Source organism: Zonotrichia albicollis, chromosome 5 (assembly GCF_047830755.1).
Source record: "Zonotrichia albicollis isolate bZonAlb1 chromosome 5, bZonAlb1.hap1, whole genome shotgun sequence".
Classification (NCBI taxonomy): Eukaryota; Metazoa; Chordata; class Aves; order Passeriformes; family Passerellidae; genus Zonotrichia; species Zonotrichia albicollis.
In genome coordinates this window covers 26,717,292-26,741,489 of record NC_133823.1, presented here as the reverse complement: position 1 = coordinate 26,741,489, position 24,198 = coordinate 26,717,292, and the positions used below count along the sequence as shown (strand labels likewise).

The 24,198-nt window shown below is 43.9% G+C and overlaps 1 protein-coding gene across 1 annotated transcript in view; it reads left to right on the top strand.

Annotated features, from left to right (window-relative positions):
• Nucleotides 1–16,808: 16,808 nt before the first annotated feature.
• FBXW7 (F-box and WD repeat domain containing 7) overlaps nucleotides 16,809–24,198 on the top strand; it is a 177,025-nt gene continuing 169,635 nt past the window's right edge. The window contains exon 1 of the mRNA XM_074541146.1: nucleotides 16,809–16,945. The gene's annotated coding sequence lies outside the window, so the exon portion shown is untranslated. The remainder of the gene's footprint in view (nucleotides 16,946–24,198) is intronic.

The following is a 24,198-nucleotide window of genomic DNA, read 5'->3' as shown; positions in this document are numbered from 1 at the left end:
CGGCGCTGCCCCTCGCTCCGGGGCTCGCTGCGCTGGGGGCTGCTCTGAGGGCATCACCCCATGGGGTGACACTGCTCAGTGCCACAGGCACAGGGAACCCGCCCACAGCGGTCACCCACAGACCCACATGGACGTGGGGACGCGGTTTGGACTCCCACAGCACGCCAGAGATGGGTCATCTGCAGCCTGACCTTTTCAGCCTGACTGGTCAGGCAGACCAGCCCAAACTATACAAGAATATTCTTGTGAAAGCATTGAAAATTATACATACAGCTCGTATTTTTACCATTTCCCTCAAGAAAGGCTTCTCTCCAGTACAGACTGCAAGGCTGGGCCGAATTCTTTAACTGCAGCATTAACTTTCTAAATATATTAACTTAAATAATTCCTAATAAGATTTTGTAGCAAAACAGGGGCAGTTTAAGAAATAACAAAAAGATGCAAACCTTTTGCTGCCTGGAACAAATACAAGCATTTTCTTTGGGAAAAAGAAATACTTCTTATCCACTAGGCTGTGTGGTGTTCGTATAGGAAGTTAAAGCAGATCCCAGAGCAACTTCCATGAGCAGTTTTATTTCAAAAATCTTGGTTCATTCAGTCACTATACAGACCTATCAAAGGCCTGTCTTTATGCAGAGGGAAAATAGGAGTCACGGAATACTAAAGTGGAAATCCCTCTGAAGGTGGCTCATCCAGGGTTTGGGTGACAATGCTACAGGGTTACAATAGCATTGTACAATTGCTACAGGGGTACAATAGCAATGGTATAGGTGCCTGGGGAGCTGTGACCACTAGAGTATGCAGATAAAAGGGGTAATGAAGGAGAAATAATTAGGTGGATGTATAATAAGGAGTTTATAACCCTAGAGGAAAACCAAGGATTTGTACAGCCATGCATTAGGCAGATTCACAGAAGAGATTTATTTTTAGAAAACACATGAACAATGAAAGGCCTCTTTGCTGAAATTAAAATGCTAAGGTTAACTGTACTGCTAACACTTAATTTAACCATGGATAATTCTTTACAGTTTTCAGTTTTGTGAACAGTTCTGTAGACAACTTGAAAATATAAGAGCAGAACTTGTCCACTCATAAAAGACCATAGTCTAAAAAGGCCAGATCCTTGTGTTACCTCACTTGAGCCAAATCACTGAACTGAAAGCACAAACCAGAAGGAGGCATGAATTGAAGTATTATCCTTGTGCATTCCAGGAGCACGGGAAGAGCTGAGGTCTGGGGGAGGACTCGAAGGTCCAGGCAGGCAGCACAATAACCAGCTCCTCTCTGTTTTAGTTATTTATGCACAGAGTGCATCTATTCTGTGAAAACAAGATTAGTCACAGGATCCTCAAGTTATTACTATTTATGGATATACATGTTAGCATAAAATACTAGCAGCCCCAAACTCCCCCCTCAGTTTTTGATGAAGAGTTATTTATCTATTAATAATTAGGTTTAATGCTCCCATATACTAGACTTCAGAACTTGTTTACCCTGCTTCATGCCAAAGCTTCAAATGTATTAAAGGGGAAGTTCATTATTTTTGATTTATAATTATCTATGACAAGACAGATCTTAAACAAGAGCAGAAGAGAGCGGGAAATTATCTACTCATCCTCTGTTTATGCAACTACTACAAAGAGGCATGTGATGGCTTTGGCCTCAATCCAGCTACCATTCATCTCTATAGGGCTCTTTCTATGATTATCATACAAGAATCATGGAGCCCTTTTTTATCTTCTACTAACTCAGGTGTAGACAAGCCATTGCTCTCAGTCTACAGAGATCCCAAGATGGTGCCTCATGGCAAATGAGCTACCAAGTGACAGAACAAAACCCCTTGTTGATATATGGAATTATTGTTCTCCTGAAAATAAATTTTCCTGTAGCCTTGGTGACTCATTTTTCTTCCATCCTCAAATCATTAACTATCAACTGGGAAAGCCAACTACACTAGTGCAGCTCTGGGAAACCTAAGCCAAAAAAATAACCCAAACCAAAAAACCCAATCAAAAATAACCAAGTCAACCAAAACTTGTTTAAAACCAGTGACACTTGACAATTCAGTCATGCCAGCTCTGGAGCCAACGTGCTCCCTGGTGCAAGCCCTGTGCCCCGAGCAGGGGTGCACCTGCAGCAGCCACCTTGCACCATCATACCCAGGTGGGCTGGTGCAAGGGCCCGCCAGCCCAGGTGGCTTTGACAAAGTGCCTCCACACCCCAGCCAGCCCCAGACCCCCTCAAGCTCCAGCCCTGCAGCACTGTGGCAAATATGACTTGACAAGCAGGCCTTGGCACAGTCCCTGCCCGGCTCACGGCATCCCATCTCTGCCTGCCCCCATTCATTAAACCTCACAAAGGCACGGAGCAGTGAGGAGTTTGTCCCCACAGGAGACATGCTGGTCAGACATCTCCAGTTTTACTGTTAGGGTCTTTCCCACATTACACTGGAGATCTGATTCAAAGTAGTTTGTAATTTTATAGTCTTCAGCTCTTTGCCCCACCCAGTATCTATATGTTTTTTCCTCCTCTCAGTCTACTAAAAATGCCATGTACAAAAGCCTAACGGTTTCTTCCTCTCTGCTAGAAATGCTTTTTAGAGTTTTGACCTCATCCACACACATAAGCATTTTATTCCCAGTAGCTGGTAGTCTCATTACCCTTGTCTTACTTCGGACCACAAATTTATGGTTTTGTTTGCTGTTTTCTTGCATGCAATTCTGTGCCTTATTTATTTTCCTGATGTTTCTCTGCCTGCTGTCTTAACACAGTCCTTGATCTTAGAGAGACATGGCCTGCATCTTTTTTGCTTCAAAAAAAATCACTTCCCCTAGTGATTTTCCAGCAATAAACCTCTAACCTCTTTCAGAGTAATATGAAAATACATATATATTTTTTTACTTTCAGTCTGCATATTCTTGCATTTGTGCATATAAAATATTTTACACTTGAATATAAAGCTGAAATTAGAAATAATAAAACAAATTAATTGCTTGCATCCTCCCATCCATTCTAAACTACGTTTATAGAATTTATTCAGTTACTACCTGAGCATCTCACTCCCTGGCTCCTAACCCAGCTGCCTTGTAAATATAACAAAGCTTTCCTCCTGGTGTAATTTGCTGCTCTGTTTTTCTTCCCCTTTCACCTCACTTTGCAACCAGATTATCCATAGGGAGTGGCACAGGGCTGCAGCAGGGAGCTTTGGCTGTCTCTTCTGGCAGCAGGGGATAATTCAGAGCAGGATGGAGTCTGTGCCAGGTTATACTGGGGCTGGGTTTTACTCCTCCTAGGTTTGAACAGGGAAGAAGCAGAAATATGTCTTAAAGCCCTATCACTCCACCCGTACAAAGGACACTGAAATCACTACCCAGTTGCAAATTCAATTTGTCATTTTTTCTGAGACAAAGGCAACAGAGGCAATATACCATCCCCTTCCCCAAGGCAGGGTCACCTCCCTGGGTGCAGTGTAGTGTTTTTCCAGCTGCATCCCTTCCCTGCTGGGCAGTCACACAGCTTCCAGAGCAGGGCTGCACACCTCCTCTCCCCCAGCCTGACAGCTCCAGCAGCTGATCTGTCAGTGCTGGGAGTTACTGACAGCATTCAGCCTGAGCACAGCAGCTAAGAGTGGCACAGAGAACATTTCAAATGAGCAGAGCAGCTAAGAGTGGCACAGAGAACATTTCAAATTCGCAGCACCAGCAGCATTTGAAAGGCAGAGCCACAGGATACCTATAAGCAGATGGGGGAGAAGATCTTTATATGCAGATTGCACAGGCACAGTTAGGCCTTGTAATCATTATTAGTTTTAAGATAAAACCAACAGGGTTGTCACTCTTTTCCAGTTAAATCTACACATTTTCCATCCCAAGATCACGCTGAAACCCATGTCCTTTAAGTAGAGGCAAAGGTGTCCACCTGTACTGTTGAAAGCAGCAGGCAGCTAACCCAAGGGAAATGCTGGGATGGGGATAGGTGGGAAGACAGGGCTGGCTGAGTTCACATCCAAGAGGCAGCGTGCAAGAAATACCCTGGTGTAACAGCCCAGAAGAAGAGGGAGGGGAAGAGCAAGAGCCAAAGAATTCAACTGCTGTCTCAATAAATTCTTATTCCATAAAAAGGAACCAAAATTAGATGACATCTATGCATTATGATAGCTTCCTTTATATATAGGCATGTAGTTTCTAGTGACTGATAGAAAGTCAGCAGAACGGTTGCTAATTTTATTGTGAAAAAAACCCAGAACAACACAGTGATTTCAAATTGTTCAGTCTGAAAGTGACTAACACAGAGAGAGAAAAGGGCTTCTGATTACAGCACCTGCAAGAAGCTCTTCAGTCTCCTCACCCCTGTAAATATTCTTTCAGCATTGAATGTGCCTAGAGCTCTAGAGTGCCTTGATTGGATGCCATTAAAAGATATTTCCAGACAGATGCCTTAAACAAAGCCTGCAATTCTCCAAATACAAATGTGCCTTAGTAAGAATGTTTATATATAAAAAAATTATTTTTCAGATATTTCCTTGTCATGTGACACATTACAGTTGAAATTGTAGCATTTTATATGTCTCATCACTGGGAGATTTTCACCATAGAGCATTATATGCTGAATTTATAGTCAATATTGAAATATTCAACGGATGAAAGCTGGAGCTAGACAAATGCAAAGCAGAAATAAAAAACATTTTAAATTAAAAAGAATTAGTAACCTAGAATTGGGATGCATTTGTTATTGTAAGACTTCTTCTGAAGAAACCTCACTTTCCCTTCATGATCTAGGAACTCTGAACTACCATCAGCTGCGGGCCATAGTAGAGACATTTGTTTGCTGAGGCATGGTTAGAAGAATTTGTAACATCCCTAACATCCTGCAGTTATGAAGATGTCTCCTGTGCACAGTCCTGTCTACACTTGGAAAAACTCTGTTTTTCAAAGACATGGGTATGGCCAGAGGATGTCAGCAGAGGTGAAAGATCTGGGAGTTGTTATAGGCCAGGCTCATTCCTTGACTTGCACTCATCTTTAGACTGTCTAGAAGACAGTAAATTAAGAGTACTTAACTGCGAGCCAGGGCTTTTTATGGAATGAGTGTTTTTGGGACTTGTGATCCCTCAGCACATATCACACTGCACTAAAGCTCACAATGAGCCTCTTTGCTGAGGCACCCATCACCAACCTGCACCTCAGCCCCCTGGTGGGTCATACTATAGCACATCCCACCCTAGAGCTCCTTCTCAAACTCACACTACAGCAAGCTCCGGCTGCACTTTCTACATTCCTGTTGGGAAAAACTGCTGCAAAAATATTTTATCCACCTCCTAGCTGTGCAAAGACAAGTTTCATCTTTACTTCTCTGGCCACAGACACCTGTCAAAACAGAACCTAAACATTTCCAGAGTTTGCTGTCTTCAGCCTCCTTCCTATGTGGGCAAAAGAACTGCCCAAATTTGAACCCACAGCCTACTGCTTGCCAACATGCCTGGCTGAACCATCACATTGCTGTTAGATGTTCCAGCTGTGCTATTCATTTATTGCCACTGGGTTACTTTACCAGAAAAACACACAGGGTTCAGTTTGAAGAGTCTTTCATGTTTGGGGATGGAGGGAGGTTTATTTTCTTTTTTTACATAACTGAAATATTTCTTCCACTTACTTTTTAACCTTCAGCAGTTCTGGGTTTTTTGCTTGCCTGCTATGTGTGGCTGCTCCTTAGTTACCATGACACCCACTAATGTGCAGAAGGTTAGAGCCCAAGAACAGAAAACAGCTGAGTCACATGAGAAGATGGACAAGTTGTCAAGCAGATAACTCTAAAAAACACGCAGAGGCTCCTTGGCTGACGTAAATCAGTGTAGCACCATTGAAGTCAAAGTTATAAATCTCTCCCTCTGACTTGGTAAATACCTTCAGGGATCAGAGCTGCACCTTCAATTCTGTTGATGTAGTTGAGCTTTTAGGAACCACAGCTACAGATCTCTGAAATAACCACAAACACAGATTTAAGTAAGTAATTCAGCATTTATCAGAAGATATTCAGTGACTTTCCTGGAGGTATAACCAAAAACAGTGTAGGGAACATGAACACTGAAAGAGAAGCAGAGATGAAACTAAATCTCAGACCCAAAGGACATGGAACAGATTTGAATTCAGGGCACAAGCTTTCCCCTGCTTCAGTCAGAGACTTAACCCCGAATATCAGGTGCTGAAAATCCAAGTGACCAATTGGAGCTTCACATTTTCCTTCTTGTGGGGAAGTAAACATTAAGAAATGTATGGTCTTGCAGCTTCTGCACTAGAAGATCAGGATATATCCAGCTTGGAAGGCTTTGTGGCAGCCGTGGGATGGGTAAGTTGATGATGACACTGCATGACATATGGGATTGTCTTTTTATTTAAATGGGTAAAGTCCTAGCCCCAGTAAGGTCAATGTGAATTCTGCCAACAGCTCAGGAAACTCTGTGTTATGTTTGCTTTAACAAGCATTTAAAGAATCAAATGAAGCCTTTGGGAATGAAACACAACCTGCCCCAGGCTAGGTTCGACTGTGGGCTGTGTTTGGCAAATTCCTGCTTCCTTGGTACCTTGTTCTCAGGTGGGCTCAGTGCACCAGCCCCCAGCATCACCACAGCAGAGAAGAAAAAGGAGCAGTTAGCTGACTGGGCTCCAAAATAAACCTCCTAAGAAAGGGTTCTTTCTGATCTGGATTTTATTGAGGCTGTACAAAAAGCTGCTATTGCACTGAGGGTGGGGACAGGGCTGTGCAGCAGGAGGTGAGAGGGGCCCCCAGGGTTGGCACACTCCAAAACTCCAGCATGACACTCAGTGCTCTGTCCTCTGCAATTGCATGGGGGAAAGCCCAGCCTGTGTTTCTGCTGCCAAGTCAGGGGGCAAAATTAATATAGACAGGACTTTTTACCAAGAGGTCCCTAACAGAGTCTGAGATTTCAAAGCATTTTTTGCAATTCCTCTATCCCTGAGTGGAAAGCCAAACCCCTGAAACTGATTTTGCCTTTCCAGATTGGCTAGCCTAGCTGATCAGAGAGTGAAATGATGGGTTTTTTACTAGTATCAGCATTAACAGGAATCCAAAAAGCCACGCCTGCCTAGCAGCAGGGATGATCATGCTTTGTGTACAGCATCATTAACACACCAAATGAGAGGCTGAAGGAAAAGCTCCTGATGCAGCCTGGGCTCCCACAGGAAAGCAGTGATGCTGTCTGCTGAGCCTTCGTGTGCTGCTTTTCCTCCACAGCCTTGTATTTTCTCCTTCTCCTGTCCCCTGCAAATTCTGCTGCTAAAGTGTGCACAGAGGCACTGTAAGCAGTGTCAGGAACCAGCAGGAGCTTTTCTTGAGCTGTAGCAAGTGTTTTCAGTTCTATGTCACTGAGGCATGCTCCCAGCAGGCCTGATGAACACAATGCTAAATAGCACTTGCAAAGTTTGAGAACTGTCTAGATTAAGGCACTCAGCACTATTAATAGTCATGCAACTGATTGAGTATTATAACCCCAGGCCTTTTTTCCCTACAAATAAATAACAAAGGTCTTGAAGTTCCTTGCTGATTTAGAAGTTTTATTGTACAGCAGTAGTCTTCTGAGCATCAGGGAAAATGACAATTGAGAAGATGTTCTGGCTGAGAAATTTTTGTTAAGTTGTTTTCTAGTAGTGCTTCTGCTAAAGGGCAATTCTGCAAAATAACATGTGTAGGTTCATTGCTTTCCTTAATAGAAACAGTGAAGAACCTGAACCAAGCAGAGCTGCAGAAGAGATACTATGTTATCTTGCCATTGTTCAAGCTTATGACGTGGTTCAAGCCCATTATACTTGCCAAGCAACAATAAATATTTGACCTGTGAATGCTAGAAGGGAATTCATCCTTATTTCCTCCCCTCGGATTACATAAATCTGAATGACAAGCTATTTAATCTGGGTAATAGTTAACAGTCTCTGATTGCAGCTGTTAATATAACCAAAGGAATACCAGCTACTAGTCAAGAGGGCTGTGGTAGCACCTTGCTAACGAGATCCATATTTGAGGATACTCAGACTAATAGTTTGATTCCCATAAACACATTTTAAAAAAATTGGCAGTTATAATAACAGGGTCAGAGTGTCCAACTATATAAGAATCCTTTACCTTTTTGGAGACTTACTTGGACTGCCACTGAACATCCTGGATTTGCCTTCGGCTTTCCCTCTCAGGCACCTGAGACTACTTTTTACTTCTTATAAGAAATTGCTTTCAGTCTGGTTTCTTTAATTAAAATTTTAAACATTTTGCATTGCATAATATAGCCCTCACAGAATCATCACCTCTGAAAGCGCTGATGACCTTCAGAATAACTCTTGCAAAGCACTAGGGAATCAAAAGTGTGTTTTTGTCTTTTCTCTCTCTCTTTTGTTTGTTTGTTTGTATTTCAAAACTCCCTTTCCCACTGATATTTGGAGATGTCTAGTTTTTCTATTTTGGAAGAAGGCTTTATACTGCAATGCTAACTTGTATACGTGAGATAGATGGAACATAATAATCTGAAGGGATCACTCATCACAGCAATTGTCAGGGCTGTAGCACCTTCTCTCTTCAGGGTTTCCTTTTTCAGGGGAAAAATACAGTATTCAACACAAATTCATGGTATCATTTTTTTCCCCTCCCTTGAACCAGGAGCCTATTTAGCTCTCTACACTACTCTCTTCTGGAAAATTTTGTGTCACCTGCCCACAGCAAAGCTATGCTGTGGAGAACAAACCCCAGCAGTCTGCTTTGTTCCTTAGGTAATGTCTGTTGGTTGTGCCTTCAAAAAGAAAGTCTGGGAATTCTATCTGAGAGGTTGGGCTCTTGGATGCAGATACTTTCAAAGTTTAGCATTCTCTACATGCCTAATGTTTCTATTTCCTGATGCATTTGGTAGCTGTTTGATTTAATGTGATATGGTTTTACCTGATGAGAAAAAGCATTTTTCTGGTAAAAGAGGAAGCCAGAGAGGGCAGCACTGGGCTTTAACTCCGCCATTCGGAAGCCACTCTTCATTACAAAACCGAATCACTTTCTGTTAAATTGTTGCGAATTTGTTGAAAAAATATCCCAAAGAGCACTGAGCTAGTATAAAATGTTAAACCTTTCGGACTTTCCATTAACCTTAGGGCCCCAGCGGAAGCCAAATAAAAAAGGGCAGCAGCATGACCAAAACTATTATTTTGGAATACACCAAGAAGGGAGGAAGATTTTCCTTGTTCATAGAGCTGCCAAATTTGTATCATTTTCAGATTCTATTGCACAATTCAGTGTAACAGCTCTTATTTTTCTAGTAATACTAGCCAAATACTTTGAAAGTTGCTCTTACACTTTTCCTCCCTCTCTGTATGTCTATGTGTAATTAAAATATCATTATTGAACTATAAGTAGTCAAAGTCAGTTTGTTCAGAAGCAACATCACTACAGAAACTGACTCTATTTTCTGCAGTCACGGGAGAATTTGATTTGCTTGGATATGGGAGAAACAAGAATGAACTCACAAGGAAAAGAAAACAACACAGGAAACAAGTTATTATCTCGAGAGCATGAAAAGTACTGCAAATACAGTTCTAGACCTATATAAATTTGACAGTATTTTTTGTTGTGAAATGTAATATCAGAAAAGACTCAAAGCCTAGAATTTGATGAGATACTGTTGCCGCTCCAGGGCAGTACTAACAGCCTAATTCAGATAAATGGAGAGCTGTCTGTCTCAGGTAGACTTTGGGATAGTTCCTTTAACCCCATTACACTGATATTATTAGTTTGGGGGACCAGGTGGCAGCAGGCTAAAACATCAGGGTCCAATTTTACAGACACATAATTACAATCAAAAGTACAAATGACTCCCAAAACTTTAATTGAGAATTTGGTGTTACAGTTACACTTGTTACAGTTAGTAAGTATTCTTCGATTTAGCTGAACACATGAGTCCAATGTCTTTTTATCCCTAAGACTGTCTTTTTTATATTTGTGCAAACCTTTTTGCAGAAACTGTTTTCCCGAATAATTGTTTTATAAACTCCAGCCGTTGGTGGGGAGGAGGGAGTTGTTGATGGCCAAAGGAAGATGGCAGAACAAAAAATTATACTACAGAGCAGGACAGTGCTAAATAATATTTGAAATAAATGTGAAATATAGGTATTCAGATTTATGTCAAGAAATGATTCTTAAATTCTGTAGAACTACCTCTGAAGACATGAACAGGAATTCAATGAAACTTCTGGCAAAAAAAAAAGTGCTCTGCTATGGTGATGGTGTGGGAATATTCAGCACCAAGACCAATCCATAGCAGAAAACAGTAATGTTACCACCAGGTTTCCACAGTGGTTTTCTATGTACTGTTGTTTAATGGAATTATAAATAGTTTAAATATTGCAGCTGTGACTCAGTTATTTTCAATACCGGGGAATACCTTATTAGGATTTGCTCCCACCAAACCTTCTTTGCTTACCATGACAGTCAGGCTACCATGGCTAAATATAGATTATAGAAGAAAGTTGCTAACACTTTCAACTTCAAGCACACACTTAGACAAATACTATAAATAGGCTGATGTTTTGTAAACTAGTACTTGCCAGAGGCACAGGCTACATGCTTTCCTGTGTGAATTTTTTCCCTGTGTTGCCTTTATGAGACAATTAGCCGCTCTTAGATATCTGAGCTCTCTTTTTATTACAATGAATTTCAAGTCCAATAGCAGCAAGAGACTGACAAAGCTTGTAAGCAGCAAGCTTTCATGCAAGCTGCCCAATATAGTTTTGCCAATACACTGATCTGCACTACCCTTGCTATGTCTGCCCTGATTTTACCAGGGTACAATTAATTCTACTACTTGTGCTGGCTTAGTCCTGGTGTAATCACAGGCTTGGTGCACTTGACAAACTTTGTGTTTTGGTATGGATTTGGAGAACATTCAGAAATTGGTTCACTTGAGTGTGTTATCATGGGTGTTAGCAATGGACTCAAATACCTGCCTGTAAGGCAGTGTTGCACAGGTCAGATCAAACTCCATGATTTTGCTTAAAGCCATGTCCGTTAAAAGTAAAATTTTGTATTCAGTGCAAAAACCAAAAACCAAAAACTAAAATACCCCAACATTAGCACTCTTGCATTAAAAGCAAATTAATCTATCAGTATGTGATACACTTAGGCCAGAGATGTTTTAACTCTAGTTATATTTACTTTAAGCTACAGCCAGCAGTACAAAGATAATTAACTCTGTCATTGAAACTAGTATGTTTGTATAGATGGTCTTTTGCCAATCTTCTCACTGATTGTACAGTTTCTTTCTCTTCTTTTATATGTTACTTCTACTAAAACCAAACTATAACGGAATGAGCAGAAATGGCACAATAGAATTAGGGAAGGAAAAGCCCAAAGGTCTTGCATCGTATCATCCCTGTAAGTATCAAAAATAAGGCCATTTTCCTGAGTCGGGGTAAGAATTCACAAATCGTCTCTGATATGGCATTATTGTTATGAAACTTTTATGTAAATGTCATAGCAAAAGACCTAGGGTTTGAGATTGAAATTTCCTGTTGATGAGATCATCAGTGCTATCAGCTCTCTGAGCTGATGCTGTCACAGCATTGTCCTTTATCTTTACTTGCAGTCAGATCCAGGACTGCTGTAGTTATGTCTGGCTAAACTTTCATCAATGTTTGTTGCAGTAAATTTACTCCCTTTGTCTCCCAAGTGGGGATGAGGCTTGGGAAATAGGGGCCAGTTCTTTGGCTGCATCCATGAAAATTTACCTTATCTATCTTGGAAATTTTGTCTCTTTTTCAGGCTTTTTATCTGCAACTGGGAAGTATTAGACCTTTACACCTCTTGAAAATGAGATCTTGTACAGCTCTTTTTTTCTTTATCTGTTCATTTTATTGAAGAGAATATTTACATTATAACTCCACTTGAGCTCAGTAGGTCCATGATGACCTGTTCCCCACATCCTAAGATGAAAGATGATTTTAATTCTTGTTTTCTTGTTATTACTTCTGTTGTATCCTCTCTGTTTTGTTTGAATGCAGTAAGTTCTGTCTACAACCACGATTTTATTGTCTAAATCTGGTGCAATGTGCTTACACACAACTTTACAGTACTCAGGAATGCGATGGGAGAAATGTGAATTATGTCTTAGCAGTGACTCTAAACCATTCTTGAAAAGAACAGCAAGAAAAGAGAGACAAATCAAATGTCTGTCTGCTGGGAAGGAGACGGTCTCAGTTCCATCATGCAGGCTGTTTAAAATGACCTTCCCAAGGTCAGCCAGGACAGCAGTTTCATTTGCAGGGAATTAAATGTAGAACTAACCGTGTCTTTGATCAGAAGATTGCCTATCAAAAAGAGGAGCTCTCTGCTTCTTTACCTCAAGTCTGTCATATCCTTACACGAAGCAGAGAGAAAGGATGTTTCATACCATTTAGGAAGCGGCAGCAGGAGTCTGAATTGGTAGATTTAGTTTTAAGTAAGGTTTTGACAGCCCATGTGTAGCCTAAGCACTGCAGCTCAAAGGGTGAAGCTTGAGCCGGATGAATCAATCTGTATTTCACTGACAACAAAAAGTGTGGCTCTACTCCCTTGTGGTTTGCTTATCTTGCCCCTTTTGCTACCTTTTGTCTGCTCCTGAGATTTTTTCCTCACCCAGCAGAACAAGCTGTGATTCCGAGAGCTGCTGATCTGGTGTCCCCTGCTCCACTGCCTGCCTACTCCTACACCAGCAGCAGCACAGCACAGCTTCCCCACACCTCTGCTCTGTGCTTGGCACGGGGAAACCAACATATGGATAAGCACTGTGCTGCAAGCCAGGACACTGTGTCTGGTGCAACTCCCCCCTCACAGGAGTCCTGCTAAAGGGCCTGTTTCTCAGGCACCAACTCTGCCTCAGAAACCCTCCCCAGTGCAGGACCTGCACATGCGAGCACCGCTGATGACCCTGTTACATGGGATGCCTGCATCTCCCATCCCAAACCCTGACACATGCAGCCTCAGATATGGGCAGGTTACAGAAGCTGAAGCATCTGCCCCAGACAGAGCTCAGTTTCCATTCTCATTCCTGCAGGCAGTGGGATGCACAGCACTGCCAGTCATTAGGATATGTCTACCTGTAAACAATTTCTAAAAAATAAAGATTTAAATTTAAATTGGATCAGTCAAAATGGACTAAACCTTGTACAGAAGATCTCCTCCAGCATTACCATAATTTGGGTCAATGTTTTCCCACACAAAGAAATCCTTTATTCTTCCCTTTACCTGCAAACAGCTTACAAAATTTATCATAGATACCTGATGAAACCAGCTTACAAAATTTGTCATAGGTGCCTGATAAAATCAGAAACATGGGCAAATTAAGCAGATTTTTAAAATGGTGGTTTAATATTTGAATGTGCTCCTTTCATTTGGTTATTTCCCCTTATTATTTATGGCATTTTAAAGACGACATGGTATTACACAGGGTCAGTTTTCCTCTGTAATAACAATTCTATAGCAGATTTGTCACTCATGCATGTGCCCTCTCTCTCCTGGCTAATGCTCATTTTCAAATCATCATCTAATTTTCTACGCCCTTTAGCATGGAATCTTTTCAGTTACCAAGGTTGTTGATAGATTGCAGTCTTGCCATTGAGTTTAATACCAACCTCTGGTATGGGTGGTAGTCCATCAAGATTAAAAACACCACAGGAAGAAAATACATGCAGACAGACAGCAAGTATCCCTTCAGCCTCTAGGCAGAGTGCTTAAAAGCCCCAGTGTTTCTCTTCCTCTGTCACGATTTCGTGCACAGTAATAACCTCTGGCAAGGTTTTTGCATTCTCACTGGATTGTATGTTGAAAACAATACAGATCCACTTAAAATTCTTCTGTGTGTTATTTTTAAAATCAGTTTTATTGAAACTGTCTGTGTGGTGGCATTCAAGTCTGGCATATGACAGTGTGATTAGTTCTGCCAATGCATTGATCTGCAGCACAATTCCTATTTTTATCCCTGCTGTTTGAAGTATAGTCAGTCATGACCACATTTCCATTAAAGACTACACGCTGAACCAGTTTAATCTGTGACTAATAAAATAATCGTAACATTTTCATTAAATCCTCAGCCAGTCTGAACACCATCATCAGTGCTGGCAGAGTAGTGATTTTCTGTTTCTTGAGTGATGCATCTGCCATTGTCAGTGATCTACACTGATTAGACAGCCAACTTTTTCCCTCACTCTCAAGCAATGTGTACTCAGTATTAGTGTCCCAGCTACATCTGACCCATGTGAGAATTTATTATCCAACTGGTAGAGAGAGAACACCACAATTAGTAGAAAGCCAGTGGAAGAAGCAATAGATCCAAGAAATAGGAACCAGTAACCCCTTGATATGGATAGGAGAGAAAGCTGTGTTTCTCTTATTATAGGGAGAGAAACCTATGTTCTCTTAGCTCAAGGAGCACAGATCCATACTGCAAATACAAAAGTTTTAGCACTGCTATTTCCTTTGTAGAGGGCAAAAAATGCACATGTTTCTGTAAACTTGTGGGGAACAAGCCAAAACGAAATTATTCATGCAGATTTAATTCCTGTCTGCTTTAGGAATAAAAAGCTCAATTACCTGATTATATATTTACCTGCATACTTATTGCGGGGCTGCTTTGTTGTTCTGTGGAGAAGGTGAGTGATATTCTGTGGGGAAGCAGGCCTCTCTAGTGAAGGAGGCTTCTGTCTGCAAAAGCACCCCTTCCCAATTTCTTACAATAAGCATAAGGTAGGCAGGAATGGATGTGTGGAAGTTCAGCTGGTGAGGAAGGGATGTGCCTGCAGCTCTCAAGAGTGAGAGTGCTTCTCTACTGCATTGTTCCAATGGGGACACGGTGGAGGTTTGGAGACTCAGGTGAGCTCAAACATGTTTTTAATACATGGGAAAAGAAAAACTAGGTAAACAAGGTAACAGGAAAGGGTAAAGAAACACCAAGTAGAAGATGATGGAGGATATGAGAGAGATTTAACACTGAATAGCAGACAGGAAGAAGCTAGTGGGGAATTGGAAGGCTTTTAGTGCAGTCAGACATCCCGTGTCCCAATGCTTGTGTGAGGTCTGGGCAGAGCAGACATCTGCCTGGGCATACTCTGACATGGCAAAGATCTAACATGATCTTTTGAAAAGAAAGATAAATGCCAGACCTAAGGTACACGAGTAACCTTAATTTTGCTCTTGTTGTATATGCTTTATGATGGCAACAGTCAAATACTGCTTTTTTTCCTTTTTCATGAGGCCTAAGCTTTTCTCAGTGGCCGGGCTGAGTGCTCTGTTCAGCCATCCCACACGCCTAATGACTGACAATTAAGTATTAAATTTTTACCTTGCTGTTTGTTGAACAGTGCTGTGTATCAGCATTACAAACCAAAGGCGGCCTAGTGGAACTCTCATGTGATGGCCACAACTCTGCACTAAACTGGAGCCCAAGCCCTGTGACGAGTGCCTGAGGGAGCTGGGGTTGTTTAGCTTGAAGAAGGCGACCATATCACTCTACAACTGCCTGAAAGGAGAGTGTAGCCTGATGAAGGTCGGTCTCTTCTCCCAGACAACCAGCAACATGACAAGAGGACCGTCTTAAGCTGCACCAGGGGAGGTTTAGTTTGGACACCAGGAGGAATTTCTTCACAGAAAGAGCAGTTTGGAAAAGGGCAGTGCAGGGAGGTGGTGGGGTCCCTGGAGGTGTTTAAGGAATGACCGGATGTGGCACTCACTGCTAGGTCTAGTTGACCATGGCGGTGTACCATCATAGGTTGGACTCGATGAACTCAGGGGTCTTTTTCCAATCGAATTTATTCTGTGATTCCGTTATAGGCTCTTGTAAATAACTCTCGGTTTCACCTTAGGAGAGCAGGGATGGGGTAACCATCATTCCCGTTACTGGGTTTGCGGCGCCCGGAGCCCGACTGAGAAAGTGCTGCTGGGACAGCTGAGTCCCAGTTTCGGGAAGCACCAAGGGTGACCAGCACGTCCCACGCCGGCTCCCGGACAAACCGAGCGGCGGCCGGGCACGGAGCGACGCGCACCGGGATCGCCCCGGCATCGGCCGTTCCCATGGCGGGAAAGGGCGGGCCGGGCGCGGGGCCGCCCCCTTGTCCCGGGCTGAACCGCGCGGCCGCGGCGGGACCTGCGCGGCTCCGCCCCGCCCGCCCTCGGCATCATCGCTCCGCGCCAGCGCCGGGGCGGGGCGGGCCCCGTTGCCGGGTTACCGCTGTCATCCGCCCGCGCCGCCGCCGCGCTCGCTCCCTCTCCCGCCCGCCCTCCCCGCCCCCTCCCGGCGCCGCAGGAAGCGAGCGGATCCCGGGGCGCTGCTGCCGCCGCTGCCCCCACCGCGCCCGGCGTCCCCGGCCCGGCCCTGCCTCGCCGCCCAGCGCCCCGCGCCGCCGCTCCCCCCACATGCCGCAGAGCGGAGCGGTCGCGGCGCCGAGCCCCGCCGCCCGGCTGCCCCGCCGCGCCGCCCAGCTGGGGCCCTGACGGCCCCCCCGCCGCTGGAGCCGGGGCCCGGCGGCGCCCGCAGTGCATGAGAGGGAGAGCGGGGCGGGGGCCGCGGCCCGAGCCACTCGCCTCCCGGCCGGCGGCGGTGCGGGGACCGGCCCGGGGGGCGCCGAGGGGCGGCGAGGCGGTGGCTCCATGTGAGAGGAGGCGGCGGCGCACCTGATCCGCCGCCGGGACAGCCGCAGCCGGGGGGATTCCTCGAGGGCCGCCGGCCCGCAGCCCGCCCGGGGCGGGGGGGGGCTGGACCCGCCTGCCCCTTTGAAGTCACCCGGCCCCCGGCGGCAGCCCCGGGGCGGGGGGGGCAGCGGACCCCCTCCCGCCGGGGGAGGGGGGCTCCGCCTCGCCGCCCGCATCGCCCCGCCGGCGGGAAGGCGCGCGCGCCGCGAGCGGAGGGAGAGCCCAGCGGAGCCCGTCCCGAAAAGTGAGTGCGAGCGGGAGGAGCCGCCTCGGGAAGGGGCCGGGTGCCCCGGGGCTGCCGGCGGGGCGGGCGAGGGGCCGGGGGCCGGGGCGGGGTGCGCGGCGCCGGCGGCCGCCGTTTCCCATGCGGCTCACGTTGCCGACCGCGCACGGTCTGCTGCCCCGCGGTCCGCGCGCCGCTCCCGCCCGCCGCGGAGACCGGGCGGGAAGGGGGTGCCCCGCCAGGGCCCCCGGGGAGCGCCGAGCGCTCCTCCGCAAGTTGTGCCGCCCGCTTTGTGCCGGGAGCGGCGGCCCCCGCGAACAAAGGCGGCGGGCGGAGGGCTCGGACCCCTCCGTCCCCCTCCGTCCCGTCCCCGCCCGGGAGCCGAGCGGAACTGCCGCGGCGGAAAGTTGTGCAAGGTTGGGAGCGGAGCGCACGGCCGCAGTGCTGTGAGCCCCGAGGGTTTCAAAGATCCCCCACCCCGCTCCCCCGTTTTCCTGCTTTTCTCTATAGGCTGAGTGGCTCTTAACAGACCCCGCGGCTCCCTCCTGCTCGCTCATTTACATAACACTTGGGTGGAAAATTTAGCTCTTCTTTTCGCGGAAAAACGTTACTGAAGAGTTGCTTATTTTCCATGTAAAGTATTTTGAATGTGTTTTAAAAGCCAGGAGTGTAGTGTTGGCTCTTCCTGTTTATCGGAGTAGTTGCTGCTTCGCGAGGCACGGGAGTGCTCTTGCTCTTACTCCAGACCTTCCTCCGGGACTGGGGAAAGAAGGGTCTCGTTTGGGAATGGGGCTGTGTTTGCTTGGGTTCTGTTTTGCTTTGCTTTTTAGCATTTCCGCCCCGTGCATAATTTCCCGCTGAGCAAAAACTGTATCAAAACTTGAAATCTTTTTATAGAGTGTCTTAACTTTCTTTTAACTGAAGAAAACAACACCTCCGTAGCTTGTCAGGGAAGAAACAATTGTGTCTGCTAGTGTTAAATTGTACTATTTGGGTGTTAAAATTTATACAGCAATTTGTTACATATGAGGAGGATGTACTAAAAAATGAAGAGAGTAGGTTGAATGTCGTTTATTTGATGAGACAGTGTTCAGACAGAGATCCAGAAATTGTAACTCTAGTGTGGAAACTGCTGTCTGCATGAGTCCTCTCTGCATCATCCTGGAAAGAGTCTAGAAAGACTTTGCAGGGGAAGGTTGTAGGGTTTGTTGGGCTTTTCATTAAAAGAAGAGTGTACAGCTTGTGAACATCCTGTGGGCCAGTTGCTAGGCGCCTGCTCTCCTGTGCTTTCTTTACCAGATGCGATTGAAAGCAGAGGAAAACAAAACATAGCAGAAATGTACACAGTTGCTGAAATATATGGGTGTGAACAGAAGGCCATACTCCAGCATTCCAGCTATAGATGCTTGCTCTGTGCTTCGGTTTGTGCTGCACTTTTGAGAGCACTTACTGCCTGTTTCCCAGCTGTATACTTGTCTACTCCTCTGAGGAGATGGCCTTTGAAAACTCAGGGGAAAAACTTCACATCAGGAGGAATTTTAAGGTAGGCAGGGCACCTGATCTTTCACAGTTTCATTTTGAGACCCAGTTTGCTGAAGGTAAGAAGATTAATTTTCTTTAGTTTGAAGTATCTCCATATCTTAAGCTTTCTGTCATCACTGCTGTTTTGAAAAGGGGTGTAAAGAAGTTGAACTCTTTATTTGGTTCATTTCTAGCTTTTCTTGATCGCTGAACTCAGTGGTTAGAAAAGGAAGTTGCATTCTCTTCAGGCCACAGTGTTAAGGAGATGGTCAGTTCTGTACTGCACTCAATATCTACTGGAGCAAAGTGACACTATGTCCTTTTTTCATGTGGTGATTACACTTGTTTTAAGGCACTTCCTAGTCCCAAACTTAAATCTGCCCTTTCTCTATCATCATCCTGTTATTAATGGCAGTCTGGTTCTGTATCTTGATGGCAATTATGCATTCTTGTTGATGTTTCAGGTTCATAAATATCTTAAAAAGATATATTTAAAAATTTTTTTTGTCAAGGTTTAGATTTTTCCTCCTACTGCAGCTTCTATCTAATCAGTGTAGGTTCTTTGTCCAAGCTGAATAATTTACTAATACAATGGTGCCTGTTTGGAAACATAAATGTTTATCAGAAAGTATGTGATTTTCATTTGTATTAACTGTTAGAAAAGCTTTTACAACAAATAACTTTTTAGATTAGGGAAAGAAATAATTTTTATCTTTGGACTTAGGCTGACAAATTAACTTTACTTCTCCTTATGTACGCATGTGGTACTTTGCAAAAGTTTTGTTCATTACTTCAATGGAATTTGTTGTCTCTGAACCAGTAAAAGAAAGGAATGGTGTGTGATGATTTAGGCCAGCAATGTTATTAAACAGAGAGGAATGCTACTTGTCTGTCTCTTTAAAATAAACAGAATTTTTAAAATTTGGACGATGTTTAATGAACATGTTTAACATTCTGAATCTTTTTGTGAAGAGCACATGCAATGGCTGTGTGTACATTACACTTGAAATAAAAGTAGCATAAAGATTTTATCTGCAGAGCTGCTTCAGCCGTGTCATATGTGGACTGTGTATGTCAGGTAATTCTAGAAAGACACGATAAACATTGCGTCAATTGCTCATGAAAACACTCTCCCACAACAAAGTATTGTGCTTTAGTCAATTTGTGGAAACTGATGGATGGTTCAGTACTGAAATGCTCTAAGTATTCACTGGATAGACAAAATCTATTTACTGCAATCACTACTATGGACGTTAAGATAGTCTCTTGTAGCAAAGACTACAAGAGTAGTAGTTGTAGTCTCTATAGCAAAGGCTACAAAGATTTTAGTATTTGTCTCATGAAGACCTAGACCCACGTAAGCGTGGAAACTGACTTATTGTTGTTAAACTTCTTGATCTTTGTGGTGGTACAGCCGCTGGTTATTACACAGGCTCTTCTGGCTAAATCAGGCCAGGACAGTTTAGCCCAGAGGGTGTCTGCAAAAGGCTGAAGGCTGCCCTGGATGCTGACAGGTCCCGGTCCCAGCTCACCCTTGTGGCTGCTATCAGTGTGCACTTTAGGGCTGTGTCACTTCTTTGGCAGCCCTTGCTGGCTCCTCTCGCGTGAACATGTTTGGTGGCTTTGAGGGAGGAATGGACAAGTCCTTGTTTTGAGGTGACTGGTTGTGAATAAACGTGTTGTCGAATGTATTGGCTACCTTCTTATTCCTGTGTTAGGAGAGAGGAAGAATATTAAATCCCTGTGCATTCCTCACCTGTCACAGTTTTGTATTTAGTAAAAAGTGAAAGGTGGTTCTCTGTCTTTCACTTTGGAAAGATTATTGGTGAAATCATAAAGTAATCAATTTTTGGCTACCTTCTCTGTTCAGCCAAAATCAATAAATAAATATAACAGCTTGATTAGGCTTTTATTAAACATTAAACTGCACATGTGCTTTTCTTCTTTGAGAGTTTTGCATATGTGAGATGTTTTTTGGCTGTAATGAATGTTGTGGCTCACTTGTGAGGGGGCATTTCTTGGGCAGGAAGAGAGAATGGGAGTAATTAAACTGTTGCAATGCTATGAATCCTACCTAGGTCTTTGCAGCAGTGGTTCTGGTTAGCTACTCCAGTGTTTGTCCTGTATCAGTGCACACACTGCAGTCATGTATTTTCTAATAGATCCTTGCTAGGCTTTTTTGCCAGTAATGTAGACATGATTTACATCTGTAATGTCAAGTACTTCAAAAGTAAGGAATGTCAGAGTAAAAGGAACTACTGCATTCAGTTTTGTTCATGCTCACTATGGCAAAAAATACAAGTTCATCTCCTCAAGACTGCTCGTTTTTGCTAAATAGACAGATCTGTGTAATTCAGGAACTCTTCTCTATTTTGTTTTCTCAGTGTTCTCTGGAACAATTGCAGTTATTTTTACAAGGGTGAAACAATGCATTTTTTTCTACAATGTCATGCCTAACCTACCAGCAGACATCTTTTCATTTGCTGGGACAATTGAAGATGTTACCGTCAGCTAGAGGATACCACACCCACAGCTGGTTGATAAGAGGAGGTGTGTGAAATATTGTCCAAAACTAGCTTGCTTAGTTCAGGTAAGCTTTGCCTGAGTCTTGAGCTGAGACAGTGGGTTTTGCTTTGTGCTGGAGGATGAAGTGTTGGTGTGTACTGTTTTGGTGTGCCAGAAGTGTGCCACCAAAACTTCTTTTCCCAATCCAAATCCCTTCAACATGATTGGTGGTGGCTGTGGCACTAGGAACTAGTGGAATTTGTCTAGTTTTCTAGCCAAACACAAATATGGCATAAAATAGAGAAGCATGGCATGTTTTAATTAAGATATAAAACAAACAGAGAAAAAAACCCCAGCTAAATAAAAAAGTATGTGCTGTTTTTAGTTTTGGCTGTAATTTAGAGTTATACCAGTATGACACATTTTGCAATGGTATTTACCTCAGCTTATATTGAAAGAAAAAGAAAACCAGTTTCCCTTTAATATTCTCATAAATGGTCGAGTGATGTTTGGATTTTTGTAATCCAAATACATTGTTATGAAGCTGATTAACATATTGATGTACCTTAGATGTTTTGTGGGCAGGGGTCATTGGGATATGGAGGGGAAAGGAAAGGGTTTCTTGAAATTGCTTGGTCTGCAAGCTCCCATATCGGAGAAGCCTCTCGTGGGTAGAGCCTGCTAAGCTGGCCCAGGTGAGTCCAGTTTGTCTTGTGACCTGAGACTGGATGGCTGCTTACAGCAGAGGGACAGCTCTGAGGTAATTAAATAATGCTTCCTATTCAAAGGCTGGCTATTCAGAGTTGTCCAAAATGTGGACGTTGTGAAATGCTTTTTTGCCTGAAAACCTTTCAGTGGTGCGGATGGCATGACCTGCCTGATGCTGCACTGGAGGAGCAGCACTGGGAAGTCTGTGAACTCTTCAGCATGGGCAGGCTGAGACGAAGTGCACTTGAGAGGGCAGGGCATACTGCTGAACCCTTTCTAAGCACAAGCTCTGCCTCCTTACCAGGCAGGAGGGCTGCCCTAGGTGGAGCTGAGAGGCAGGCACGTGCTGTGGTGAGACCTGGCCTTGTGCAGCTGGAGCTGTGGCGAGTGGGAGGTTAGAGCACGGTTGCAATAGAGTTGCAATAATTTCCCCTTAAACTCCTCATAAACCTCAATCAATGAATCTCACCACTCCAGTATCCTAGGTTGTAATAGTAGATGAAATATTTTCCCTGCCAATTCTCCCTCTTTACACATGGGTCTCTCTTTGAAAATAAAAAATCTGATCTGATTCTGGGATAATCGTTGTATTTGTTACTATGTACCCTTCTCCTGTTCCTCAATTTCTTGGTCCGATGTCAGAGCTTGTTGTTCTCCCTCTTCAGCACTTCATCCTTAAGAAATGTTGCTCTGGATGGCTTGGATGTGGGAGGTAACCTTTACAGCATACAGGTTTCTTGAGGCTTCCCCTGTGTGTTCCTTGGTGGGTTTATCAAAGAACTTAAGGATGGTGGTGGAGACTTAATTGTACATGAAGTTTTGTTGAGTCCTTTTGATAGACTGAAGGATTCCTTAATTCGGTCATGCAGAGTTAGAGCTACTCAGCTGTGGCTTTGTGCTCATGTAGGTTGTGGCAACTGCTGTGAATTTCAGGACAGGAGCTGCAAACCCTGTGTGTGTGTTGTTGACAGTATCTACTTAAACTCTGCCCTCTTTGACCGTCATAATGTCCTTACTGCACACATTAGCCCTGTGTTCTCACAGATGCTGGTGGATACTTTTGGAGCACGTGCTTTTCAGGATAAAGTCTACCACGTTTTCTTAAGGGCGAAACTTTACATTTAGATCTGCTGTAGCATGCAGGACCTGCCTATGCTTATAGGGAGTTAGTTTGCTGTATTGCAAAATTGCATACAAAAGGCTATTACTGTCTTTATGTAAAATATATGATGTGTTTTATAGGATGGAATGTGTGTCTGTGTATATCTGCAGGAATGACAGTAGTCACAGGGAATTCAGAACTGAACAGGCTACTTCAGGACAAGCTACTTGTCTTACTAAATGACTAACAAGCCCAAAGCATCATAAGCCAATGGGGAAGAAAAGGTTTCAAGCTTTTCCTCAAGTTCCCTTTTTAGGAGGGTAAGCTGCTCAGTGTGTTCCCTGGCAAGTGTAAGCCTTTTCAGCATTGTAGCATACTTCATGCTTGAGAAGTTGCTCACTAGCTATTGCAGTAGCTGCAAAATCTAGCATTTCTTTGCTAGACCTGACAGTAGTGGGTACTTTGCTTTTGCTAACTTCTTCATTGCCTAATAAGGCTTTAGAATATACTAGAGAATATTTTCTTTAGTGTTCAAGGCTGTAACCATTAAATAATAACCAAAAAAACCAGCTATGGATTCAGACTTCTGTGAGGAAATGTTACTCATCTTTTGTGGCAAGTGTGACCCCACATAGCTTGGCATAGTGCTGAATCTCTGTTGAAAACAGGATGTCTTCACCTTTGCTTCACCATTGTCTATGTCTTTGCTCAGCTGTGTTAGTTGTGGCCCTGAGCTTGGGCCAGTAAACCTGCAGTTTGCTGAGAGTGTCTCCTACTGTTTATATCTTGTCATTTTGTTTTAGTTCATACTCAGAGCAGGAGATGATCTAGCACAACAGAAAAGGGTCCTGAAACTGTGATCCTGGAGATACCCTTGTCTAAGTTATTTTAAATGTTTGTTTCTGAGCTCTGCTGTGGCAGTTTCATTTGCTGTTGCCAGAGCTGATGAGTGTGTCTGCAGATCTGTGGCATTTCTCTGAGTGGGTGGGTGGATCACTGCAATGACAGGTAACTTTTTTTTCTTTACTACGGAGTACAGTAGTGACAGTTTTTATGGATCTTGAGGGCTAATCTTCAGCATCCTTTAAAGAATGCTAAGGCAGAGTTGCTGTGGTTTTCAATTGGGTTTTTTTTTTGGGTTTTTTTTTGGCCAGGAAATGTTTTTCTCCACATACCTAAGTAGCAGTCCCTATTTGATCTTTCAGGAAGAATGAGTTTGAAAGAATGGATTTTTATGGGGCACTGTGTTTGGGGATTGCTTTTCTCCTAACTTCCTATTTGCTGCAAGAGTTGACAGGGAGGGAGACAGTGATCAAACCTGCAATGCTTTCCCCACCTGGCCTGTATTTAAACTTGTCTGTGTAGCCAAGATGGGGCAGACATGACCCTTATGATGAGCCTGTGCTGGAAGGGGGCAGTTAAATCCCTCTCTTTCACA